Source organism: Sciurus vulgaris, assembly GCF_902686455.1.
Source record: "Sciurus vulgaris genome assembly, chromosome: 5".
In the NCBI taxonomy this organism is placed as follows: Eukaryota; Metazoa; Chordata; class Mammalia; order Rodentia; family Sciuridae; genus Sciurus; species Sciurus vulgaris.
Window position 1 is genome coordinate 98,860,155 of NC_136465.1, and position 9,588 is coordinate 98,869,742.

General features: G+C 41.4%; 1 pseudogene across 1 annotated transcript; it reads right to left on the reverse strand.

The window, feature by feature from the left end:
* Positions 1 to 313: 313 nt before the first annotated feature.
* LOC306661195 (large ribosomal subunit protein eL24-like) lies at positions 314 to 794 on the reverse strand (annotated as a pseudogene). The gene has a single exon. The product of its transcript is annotated as a large ribosomal subunit protein eL24-like (transcript).
* Between the last annotated feature and the right edge of the window lie 8,794 nt (positions 795 to 9,588).

Genomic DNA, 9,588 nt, shown 5'->3' on the forward strand with positions numbered 1-9,588 from the left:
GCCATTACACACAGCTCCTTTCAATTCTTTTTAACACTGTCAGCACCTTTTAAGATACCTATTATTTTCTACTTTACATTTCAGTTATTTGTGTATAGCCTAGTGTTTTTCTATAAGAATTAGAGATGACTCCAATAGTTTTGATCTTTGGAGGGCATGAAAAATCACGTGTGAACTTTTAAAACACTTTCATGTCACAGACCAAAGGAATCAGAATTTCTCCAATTGGTGCCCAGTTATCTGCATATTTTTTAATTTTTTTTTTTTTTTTAAGTTACAGATACATCTTTATTTTAAAATCTGATCTAGCAATTTAGCGTTTTCCACCAACTGGGGGAGCAGAAACCTTCACAGGCTTTACAATCCTTTGCTTAGGTGCTGCTTTTGTGGAAGCCTTATCAGCAGCCATTGCTGTCTTTTTAGATGCCTGCTTAGCCTTTTTTGCTTCCTTGGCAGCCCTCATAGCTTGCTCTCCTTGAGCCTTTCTAACTTCTGGTTTCTAATTCCTCTTGGCCATGATATCTGCAAGAGATGTACCAGTGACGGCTCTCTGAAATTTGACTGCATGTCGGGTTTTCTTCTTTTGAATTTCTTCTGACTGGCCCTTTTTATGCTTTCTTCTGTAGAGGACAGTCCAGTTTATCTGCCTGGGATTCCTCTTAGATAGGAATGCTGACTCACATTTTGCATTAAGAAATTGAAAAACCTTTCCGTCGGTCCTGGAGTAGCGCCTCCCGTGTCCGGAGTATATCTTGTATCCAGTAAAACTGCACAGCTTGACCTTCATGGCAGTAGCTGCTGAGAACGAGGAAAGAAGGCAAAAATAACTATTTTTTAAATTTATTAATTTTTTAAAAATTTTGACTCATTATACACAAATGGGGTACAACTATTGTTCCTCTGGTTGTACACAAAGTAAAGTCATACCATTTGTGTAATCAAACATGTACATAGGGTAATGATGTTTGTCTCATTCTATTATCTTTCCTGCCCTACCCCCACCCACCCCTCATTTCTCTCTACATAATCCATCCTTCCTCCATTCTTCCCTGACCTCCTCCGCTGTCATCTGCATATTTTTAAACAGGCATAGTTGATTCTGATGCACACCAAGAGTTAAGAACTGCTAGCTTCAACAAAGCCTGTTTCATTTTTGAATTTCTATATTGCTTTGCAAAAAAGCAGATGCCTAATACGTATTTGTTAAATGACTCATATTCATTAATGATTTTTGTAAATCTAAATGTGGAATAAGAACTGCCTTTCCTGGAAGAAAAGTTCAACTGTTTGGGTGAGGGAGACCCTATCATGATGAAGTGGCTGAAGCTTAGGGAACTGTGGAGTGGACTAAAAGGGTAAAAGGTGACACAAGTAGGGCTGGGTATATAGCTCAGTCGGTATATGCAGATATAATTAAGAAATAATGAATCCCACTATTGGGTACCATTTAAAAATAAATACAAGGGTTGTGATTGTGGCTCAGTGGTACATGAAGCACTTGAATACTGGGTTCTATCCTCAGCACCACATAAAAATAAATACATAAAATAAAGATTGGGTCCATCTACAACTAAAAAATATTTTAAAAAATAAAAATAAATACAGTCGGGCACCAGCAGCTCAGGAAGCTGAGAAAGGAGGATCCCAAGTTCAAAGCCAGCCTCAACAAAAGTGAGGCACTAAGCAACTCAGTGAGACCCTGTCTCTAAATAAAATACAAAATAGGCCTGGGGATGTGGCTCAGTGGTCCAGTGCCCCTGAGTTCAATCCCTGGTGCCCCCCACCCCAAAATTAAAAATTTAAAAATAAAAAATAAAAATACATAAAAATTAAAGAATTTTCTTAAAAAAAAAAAAAAAGAAAGGTGATATGAAGGTGTATGCAGACACACCTGAGATGTTAACATAGAAGCACCAGGAAGAAGAACAGGTTTATGAGGTCTTTTTCTTAGTCTGGAAGCTTCCCTTTCGTATGGCTCTTCTCTTTCTTTTCTTTTGAAGGATTCCCTGATTTTATCTAGATCAAACTGCTTGAAAATGTTAATGATACATAGAAGGATAAATAACTTGCCTTGGTTCCCCAGACTTCCCCAGACTTGTAAGATAGCCAGAATACTAAGATCATGCTGGCAAGGCCTTGAAAAAGAATGAATTGATCTGGGATGGGGAAGGGGGCTTAAAGGACCATGGTAGGAATGTGGTTGAACTGGACTGACCACATATATACTCTAAAGTATGATGTTTCTTCCTGAGGTTTTGTCTATGCAGAGAACCATTTTTGGCGAGAACTCTGGCTCTTAGCCAAATACTTTTACAATAACAACAAAAATCTGTGTGTGCATGTGCATAAGACTAACTTTTCTCAACCTTTTATATCAAACATCAGTATAAGAAATCTCATTGTTCTGTACCAAAGTTCCTACCTCACCCCATACTACTATCCCCTCTGTCTGTCCTGAGCCCCTGAGAAGAGCTGTACATACAGCTTGCTTACCACCTTTGGTTCTCTTAGACTTTCAGCACAGACTGAGCCACTGTCCCCAAACCTCTCCTGCTTCATCTCTTATGCTTATTTTTTAATTTGAAACTGAGCTGCCCACCAGATCACTCTGCTTTACCCTGCCATGTGGGGATAAGTTGCCAGGTACTTTCGCACAGGAAATAGGAGTATCGAGAGCACTCTTCCTGTCAGTGGAGATGTTATTAGGATGGTGAGAAATACTGATATTTCGTTTTGTGCATGGATTTCTTAAACATCAGTGAACCAGTCTATTGTTTTAGTCCTGCTAGAGAGCACATTTTCCCTGAATATATTTTCCTTGCTTTACCTACAAACATCTCTCTTGAGGGTGCCCCCATTTTCCCTTGAATATATATCTACTTTCCTAAATAAACCTCTGTCTACGCCTCTGCCTGGCACGTGGGAAATTATTTTCCATCACATATGCCAAGAGCCCCACTAGTCCAGAGTTGAGTTCCCTCTTCTCTCAGGGAACTCCTTGGAGCCTTTGGAGACATGTCCTCTCCCATGAGGCTTTAAGTCCAGCAGCCCCTGAACAATATGAACTGGCTTCTGGCCCACATGACTACACTGGGAAGCACATTCTAAGTAGATCGAACTTTCTGGAACTTTCTGGCCTTGGTGCACCACCTGAAGAGATGAATTGAGAGAGTAATTGGTTTGGGAAGGGACAAGAGGGCACATCAACCCAGGCTAGCTGAGCCAAGCCTGGGAAGAAGGCAGGGGAGGATCTCAGCCCCAGGCAGCCCAGACAGACATGTATATCTCAATCACTCAGACTCAAAATGGGAGTCTCTGAGAAGAGGAATAATTTCTGTTTTTGTTCTCCCTGGATATGAAGATTTGTCCCATTCATAGTACTCTGTTCCTGGAAGAGAATAAAGAGCCGTTCAGGAAGTCATCCAATACCTGGGACCACTGCATTTCCCAGCCAGAGCCTGCCAAGATTATCTGCTGAAGTTCTTTTCAGGAGCTCCACCTGAGTTGCAGGCGGATTGGTGCAGCTAGTGAATGAGAAGGCAGGTCTTTCTACTTGAGACATTTGGCCTAGATGATCCTTTGAACATTGCTAGTTTGGGAACACCCCCTTGGAAAGGCCTCAGTGACAATTTGAAAACTCGATTTAACACTTGAGAAAATGCACTCTTGTGAAGATTAGCAGCAAATATTCAATGATAAGAAATCTTATAATCTAATTAAAAGTTTTTATCAAGCCTCCTGTGGAGAATCTCACTGGAAATCTCCTTAAAGAGAGTTCCACAGAATTGACTTGAAATGAACCGTTCTGATTACGTTGCAGGAATCAGACTGATCAAGAAGCTGTACTCCTCACTGGGAGAGTGGAAGAACTCAAACTTTATTTTTACATCAGAGAACCCAGAGTAGATCTAATTCCAAATTCTGAGCCCCTATCCCCAGCTTCTCACAACATTTATAGGCTCTCTGGTGCCATAAAATTTCTAGTCCACATGATAAAGGGCTGTGCCTGGTGTTTCTAGCGGAAGTGCTGTGTACAGAAGCAGAGAATGATAAGGGGAAAAACTGGCTCCTTTCACAGGTCTTGTGTTCCAAGCCTCAAAGGGGTGTTTACACTTCAAAGGGGAGTAGTTAGATTCCTAGAGGTAGTTATTTATAATCCAAAAGGTAGGGACCTGTGGTTAATAAGGTTTCCTGAAGAAGGGGAGAACTGACACTTTCCCCAGGCACTAGTTTTTTTTCAGGATAGTGGTTTTTAATTTCTTCTTTGTTTTTTTTTTTTTTTTTTTTTTTTTGGTACCAAGGATTGAACCCAGGGGCACTTAACCACTGAGCAACATCCCCAGCCCTTTTTTTATTTTTTTATTTTGAGACAGGGTCTCACTATGTTGCTCAGGGCTTGGCCAAGTTGCTGAAGCTGACTTTAACCTGCAATCTTTCTGCCTCAGCCCCCCAAGCCACTGGAATTATAGGTGTGTGTCACTGTGCCCATGAAAAAATTTTGAAGAACAGAAGAGAACAAGGATTTGATTAATGAGTAAAGAAGGAGAACAAGAGATCTAGAATATGTCCATGTCTGCCAGGTATTGTGTCACATCCTTTTAGTTCCAGTAACTCAGGAGATTGAGGCAGGATTGTAAATTGCAGGTCAGCCTCAGAAACTCAGAGACACCCTGTCTCAAAATAAAAAATAAAAAGGTCTAAGGATGTAGCTCATTGGTAAAATGTCCCTGGGTTCACTCCTTAGTACAAAAATAAATAAATAAATAAATAAAAAGAAAAATCCATGTTTCTAAATTGGATCATGGTCACATGAACTGAGACTGAGAAAACTAAGAAATGAACAGGTTTAGGGAGGAAAGTGATAAAATCTGATTTGGAGAAGGAAGTGAGAGAAAATAGACCTAGGGAGGGATTAAAGGTCAAGGGAAGTTTTTTGTGTTAGGCTTTTGTATGTTCATGGCTTGAGCATGTTCCTAGGCTTGGACACAGGGTTGTATTTTATGCTGCATAGTAAGCACTCCTATAAATCTGTTGAAAGAAGAGAGTCAGGTAAAAGGAAGAAATTAAAGACAAAGAGCATGACTGACAAAGCAAGTTCACAGAGAAAACAATATGCACGGAGTCTTAGTCCATTTGTGCCGTTATAACAAAATACCATAAAATACTGGGTGGTTTATAAGCAACAAAACTGTTCATAGTTCTGGAGGCTGGTAAGTCCAAGATCAGTATGATAGTCAGCTTTTTGTCACTGTGACTAAAACACCTGAGAAAAACAAAGGAGGAAAGACTTACTTTTTTAAAATATTTTTTTTAATTGTCAATGGACCTTTATTTTATTTATTTATTTATTTATGTATGTATGTATGTATTTATTTATTTATATGTGGTGCTGAGGATCAAACTCAGTGCCTCACACATACCAGGCAAGATTCTACCAGTGAGCCACAACCCCAGCCCAGGAAAGACTTATTTTGGCACATAATTGCAGAGGTTTCAGACATGATCAACTGCCTTCATTGCTTTGGGACTGAGAGGAGGCAGAACATCATGGTAGAAGGGCATGGCAGAGGAAAGCTGCTCAGCTCATGTAGCCAGAAAATAGAGAGAGAGAGAATCAAATTAGTACTCTATCAGTGGATTAATCCACTGAGGGGATTTATAACTGCTGGCATTACTGGAAGATGGTGAAAATTGTAGAAGATGGGGGCCTGGTGGAGGAAGTAGGTCACTGAGGATGTGCTCAGGAAGACTATATCTTTTCCCTGGACCCATCCTCAATGGTGCTTGTACCTGTTCTCTCTCTGACACTCTCTGTCTTCCCTCTCTGCTGCCATAAGCCGAGCGACTTTCCTTTGCCATTACCTTCTGTCATGATCTTCTGTTTAACCTTAGGACCACAGCAATGGAGTCAGCTGACCATAGACTGAAACTTCTAAAACTGTGAACTAAAATAAATCTCCCCCTCCCTTTAAAATTGTCTATATCAGGTATTTTGTCACTGCAACATGAAGCTGAGTAACATGATCAGAGTGCACTATGGCTGAGTCCCGGTGAGGAGCCTCTTCTAGATTGTAAACTGTAGACTTCTCACTGTGCCCTCACGTGTTAGCTCTCCTGGAATTATTTTTCCCCATCTGGTACTGGGGATTGAAACCAGGGGTGCTTTATCATTGAGCTATATCCCCAGACTCCCAGACATTTTTAAATTAAAAAAAAAATTTTTTTTTTTTTTTTTTGAGACAGGGTCTCTCAAAATTGGCCCTTATTAAGTTGCTTAGGCTGGTCTGGAACTTGTGATAACTCCTGCTGCAGGGATATTTTTTATTTTAAAACAAAGACACTAATCCCATTCATAGGGCTCTTCCTTAGTGAACCTTCCAAAAGCCCTGCTTTTTCCTCTACTCATGGCACTGGGGATTAAACCCTGGGTGTTTTATCATTGAGCTACAGTCCAAGCTTTTTATTTTTTATTTTGAGACAGGTTCTCACCAAACTGCCAAGGCCAGCCCCAAATTCATGATCCTCCTGCCTCAGCCTCCTAAATTACTGGGATTATATGCCTGCACTACCATGACTGGAAAGGGCCCACTTCTTTTCTTTTTTTGGTACTCGGGATTTGGCATAGGGGTGTTTTTTGTTTGTTTGTTTTGTTTTGTTTTGTTAAGACAAGGTCTCACTAAATTGTTGAGGCTATCCTTGAATTTGCAATCCTCCTGCTTCAGCTTTCCTGGAAGCTAGGATTATAGGCATGTGCCAGCATTCCTGGCCCTACTTCTTTTTTCTTGTGGTGGGGAGGTACTGAGGATTGAACTCAGAGGCACTCAACCACTGAGCCCCATCCCTAGCCCTATTCTGTATTTTATTTAGAGACAGGTTCTCACTGAGTTGCTAGCACCTCACTTTTGCTGAGACTGACTTTGAACTCAAGATCCTCCTGCCTCAGCTTCCTGAGCTGCTGGGATTATAGGCAAGTGCCACCATGCCTGGCCTGGCCCTACTTCTTAATGCCATCATCTTGGGGGTCAAGATTTCAACATATGGCTGGGCGTGGCACACACCTGTAATCCCAGCAACTCTGGAGGGGTGTGAGGCCAGCCTCAGCAATTTAGCTTGGCCCTAATCAACTTAGTGAGAAGAGCTGGGGAGATAGCTCAGTCTGTAGTGATAGCTGTAGTCTGAGTGCTTGCCTTGTAAGCATAAGGCCCTAGGTTCGATCCCCAGCACTGACAAAAAAAAAAAAAAACAAAAAAAAAAACCAAAAAAAAAAAAACCTAGTAAGAACCTGTCTCAAAATAAAAGGGGGACTGTGGTTCTGTGGTTAAGCACCCCTGGATTAAATTCCTAGAATCCCCAAAATAAAAAAAAGTTTTCAAAAAAGATTTCAATAGGGCTGGGGATATAGCTCAGTTGGTAGAGTGCTTGCCTTGCAAGCACAAGGTCCTGGGTTCAATCCCCAGCATTGAGCAAAAAAAAGATTTCAACATATGAATTTTAGGGGGACATCCTAAAAGATCAAGTGGGATCAGGAGCAAAGGTGAATGGATGAGTTGGTCTTGAGCAATAGAAGGATATTTCATCTGCTGAGACTTGTGGTAATGTGCATAGACAACATAAAGCTGAGTAACACAATCAGAGTGAAAAATGAAGCCACATTTTTAGAGGCAGCTTAAGTATCTGTTGCTTGATGGCCTTGATTTTTCTCAATGAAACAGAAGCAAGATAATCTGTATAAGAGGGAGCATCTAATGCTTGTGTGGATTGAGAACTGTAAGGGACCATTGCTGGTAAGAATGGGAGAGAGTTCCAGCACAGGGTAAATGAAAGGGTTATTGAGGGAGGATTTAGGGCCAGCTGAGATCAGACATTGTAAATTTAAAGTGTGACAATCTGTAGCGGTCAATTTTTTCCTCCTAGTAAGACTCAGAAATTCCAGAAACAATATATTACTGGATAAGGGAGAGCAAGAACACGGATGCAAAGTAAGGGAGGATGTTAGAGGAACTGGTTTAAATGATTAACCACGCTGGTTGGAATTAAGGAAGGAAGATAAGATGGGGCAATGTGGCGGGGTGAACATAGCTTCCAAGGACATCCCGAACCTCAGAACTTCTGAATGTCGCGTCACCTTACGTGGCAACACGGACTTTCAGACCTGGTGATCGTATCTAGAATTTTGAGATGGGAAGATGACTCTGGACTATCTGGTGGAGACTGTCATCAGAGGTGTTCCTACAAGAGGGAAGAGAGGAAAGGAGGATAAAGGGAAGGCTGTGTGGCCACACAGGATAGAGATGTGCTTTGAAGGTGGAGGATAAGCCTGCAAACCGAGGAACTCAGGACCACCAGGAGCTGGAAAAGACAAGGCAACCGATTCTCCTGCAGAGCTGCTAGTCTTACCATATTGCCCAGGCTGATCTTGAAGAAGTCCTAGGCTCAAGTGACCCTGCTTCAGTCTCCTGAGCATCTGGGACTACAGGCACATGCCCCTGTGGCCTCACCCCCAGCCCTTCTGACATATCTATGTTAGCCCAGTGAAGTTGATTTTGGATTGCAAAAGAATAAATGTTTATTGTTTTAAGCCACGAAATGGTTGGTAATTTGTTACAGCAGCAATAGGAAACTAATGCAGGCAGTAATAGAAAACCTGTCAGAAAGACTGGACTTTGGGGGGCTGTGGCTGTGGCAGAGTGCTTATCTAGCAAGCATGAGGCACTGGGTTCAATCCCTAGAACCACAGAAAAATAAGTAAAATAAAGGCATGCAACTACAAACTACAAAAAACAAACAAACAAAACAACAACAACAAACCTGCACTTTGGAGGAAAGGAAGGACATGTTACAACCAAGAATAAATGGATGAGGAAATGGGGCAATAAGAAATCTAGATAGGGCCAGGCATGATGGTACATGCCTGTAATCCCAGTAGCTCAGGAGGCTGAGACAGGAGGATTCAAAGTTCAAAGCCAGCCTCAGCAATTTAGTGAAGCCCTAAGCAACTCAGAGAGACCTTGTCTCTAAATAAAATATAAAAAAGGGCTGGGGATGTAGACCAATGGTTAAGCACCTCTGGGTTCAATCCCTGATACCAAAACAAAAAAAAAAAGAAGGAAGGAAATCTAGATAGGGGCTGTGGATACAGTTCAGCAGTAGAGCACCACCAACCTCACATGTGAAAAGCCCATGTTCAAGACCCAGCATAACAAAAGAGAAAAACAAAACAAAAAAACAAGTGAATTCCAGTTAGGGAAAAGATGTCAACACTTGCAGCATCGTGTAGGAACTAGGAGAGCAGACTGCAAGAACAAGACAGTGATGGAAAAGGAGGTTGCATTGGGAGGGTGTGCCAACCTGCTGAGGGCACAGATGGCCCTGATGCGCTGGGTTATGTCCTCTAAGCCCTGGGGAAGCAACTACAAGAAGATAAATTTATTGTTGATCGATAAGATTATGGGGAACAGAAAATTCTTAAAAGAGAAAGATCAAGTAAGTTTCTGAGAGTACAAACGTCAAAAGATGAGATCCTGGACTAGGGGTAATGGCAAGATACATATTCAGGGTGTTTTTTTTTTTCCTTTCAGTACTGAGGAC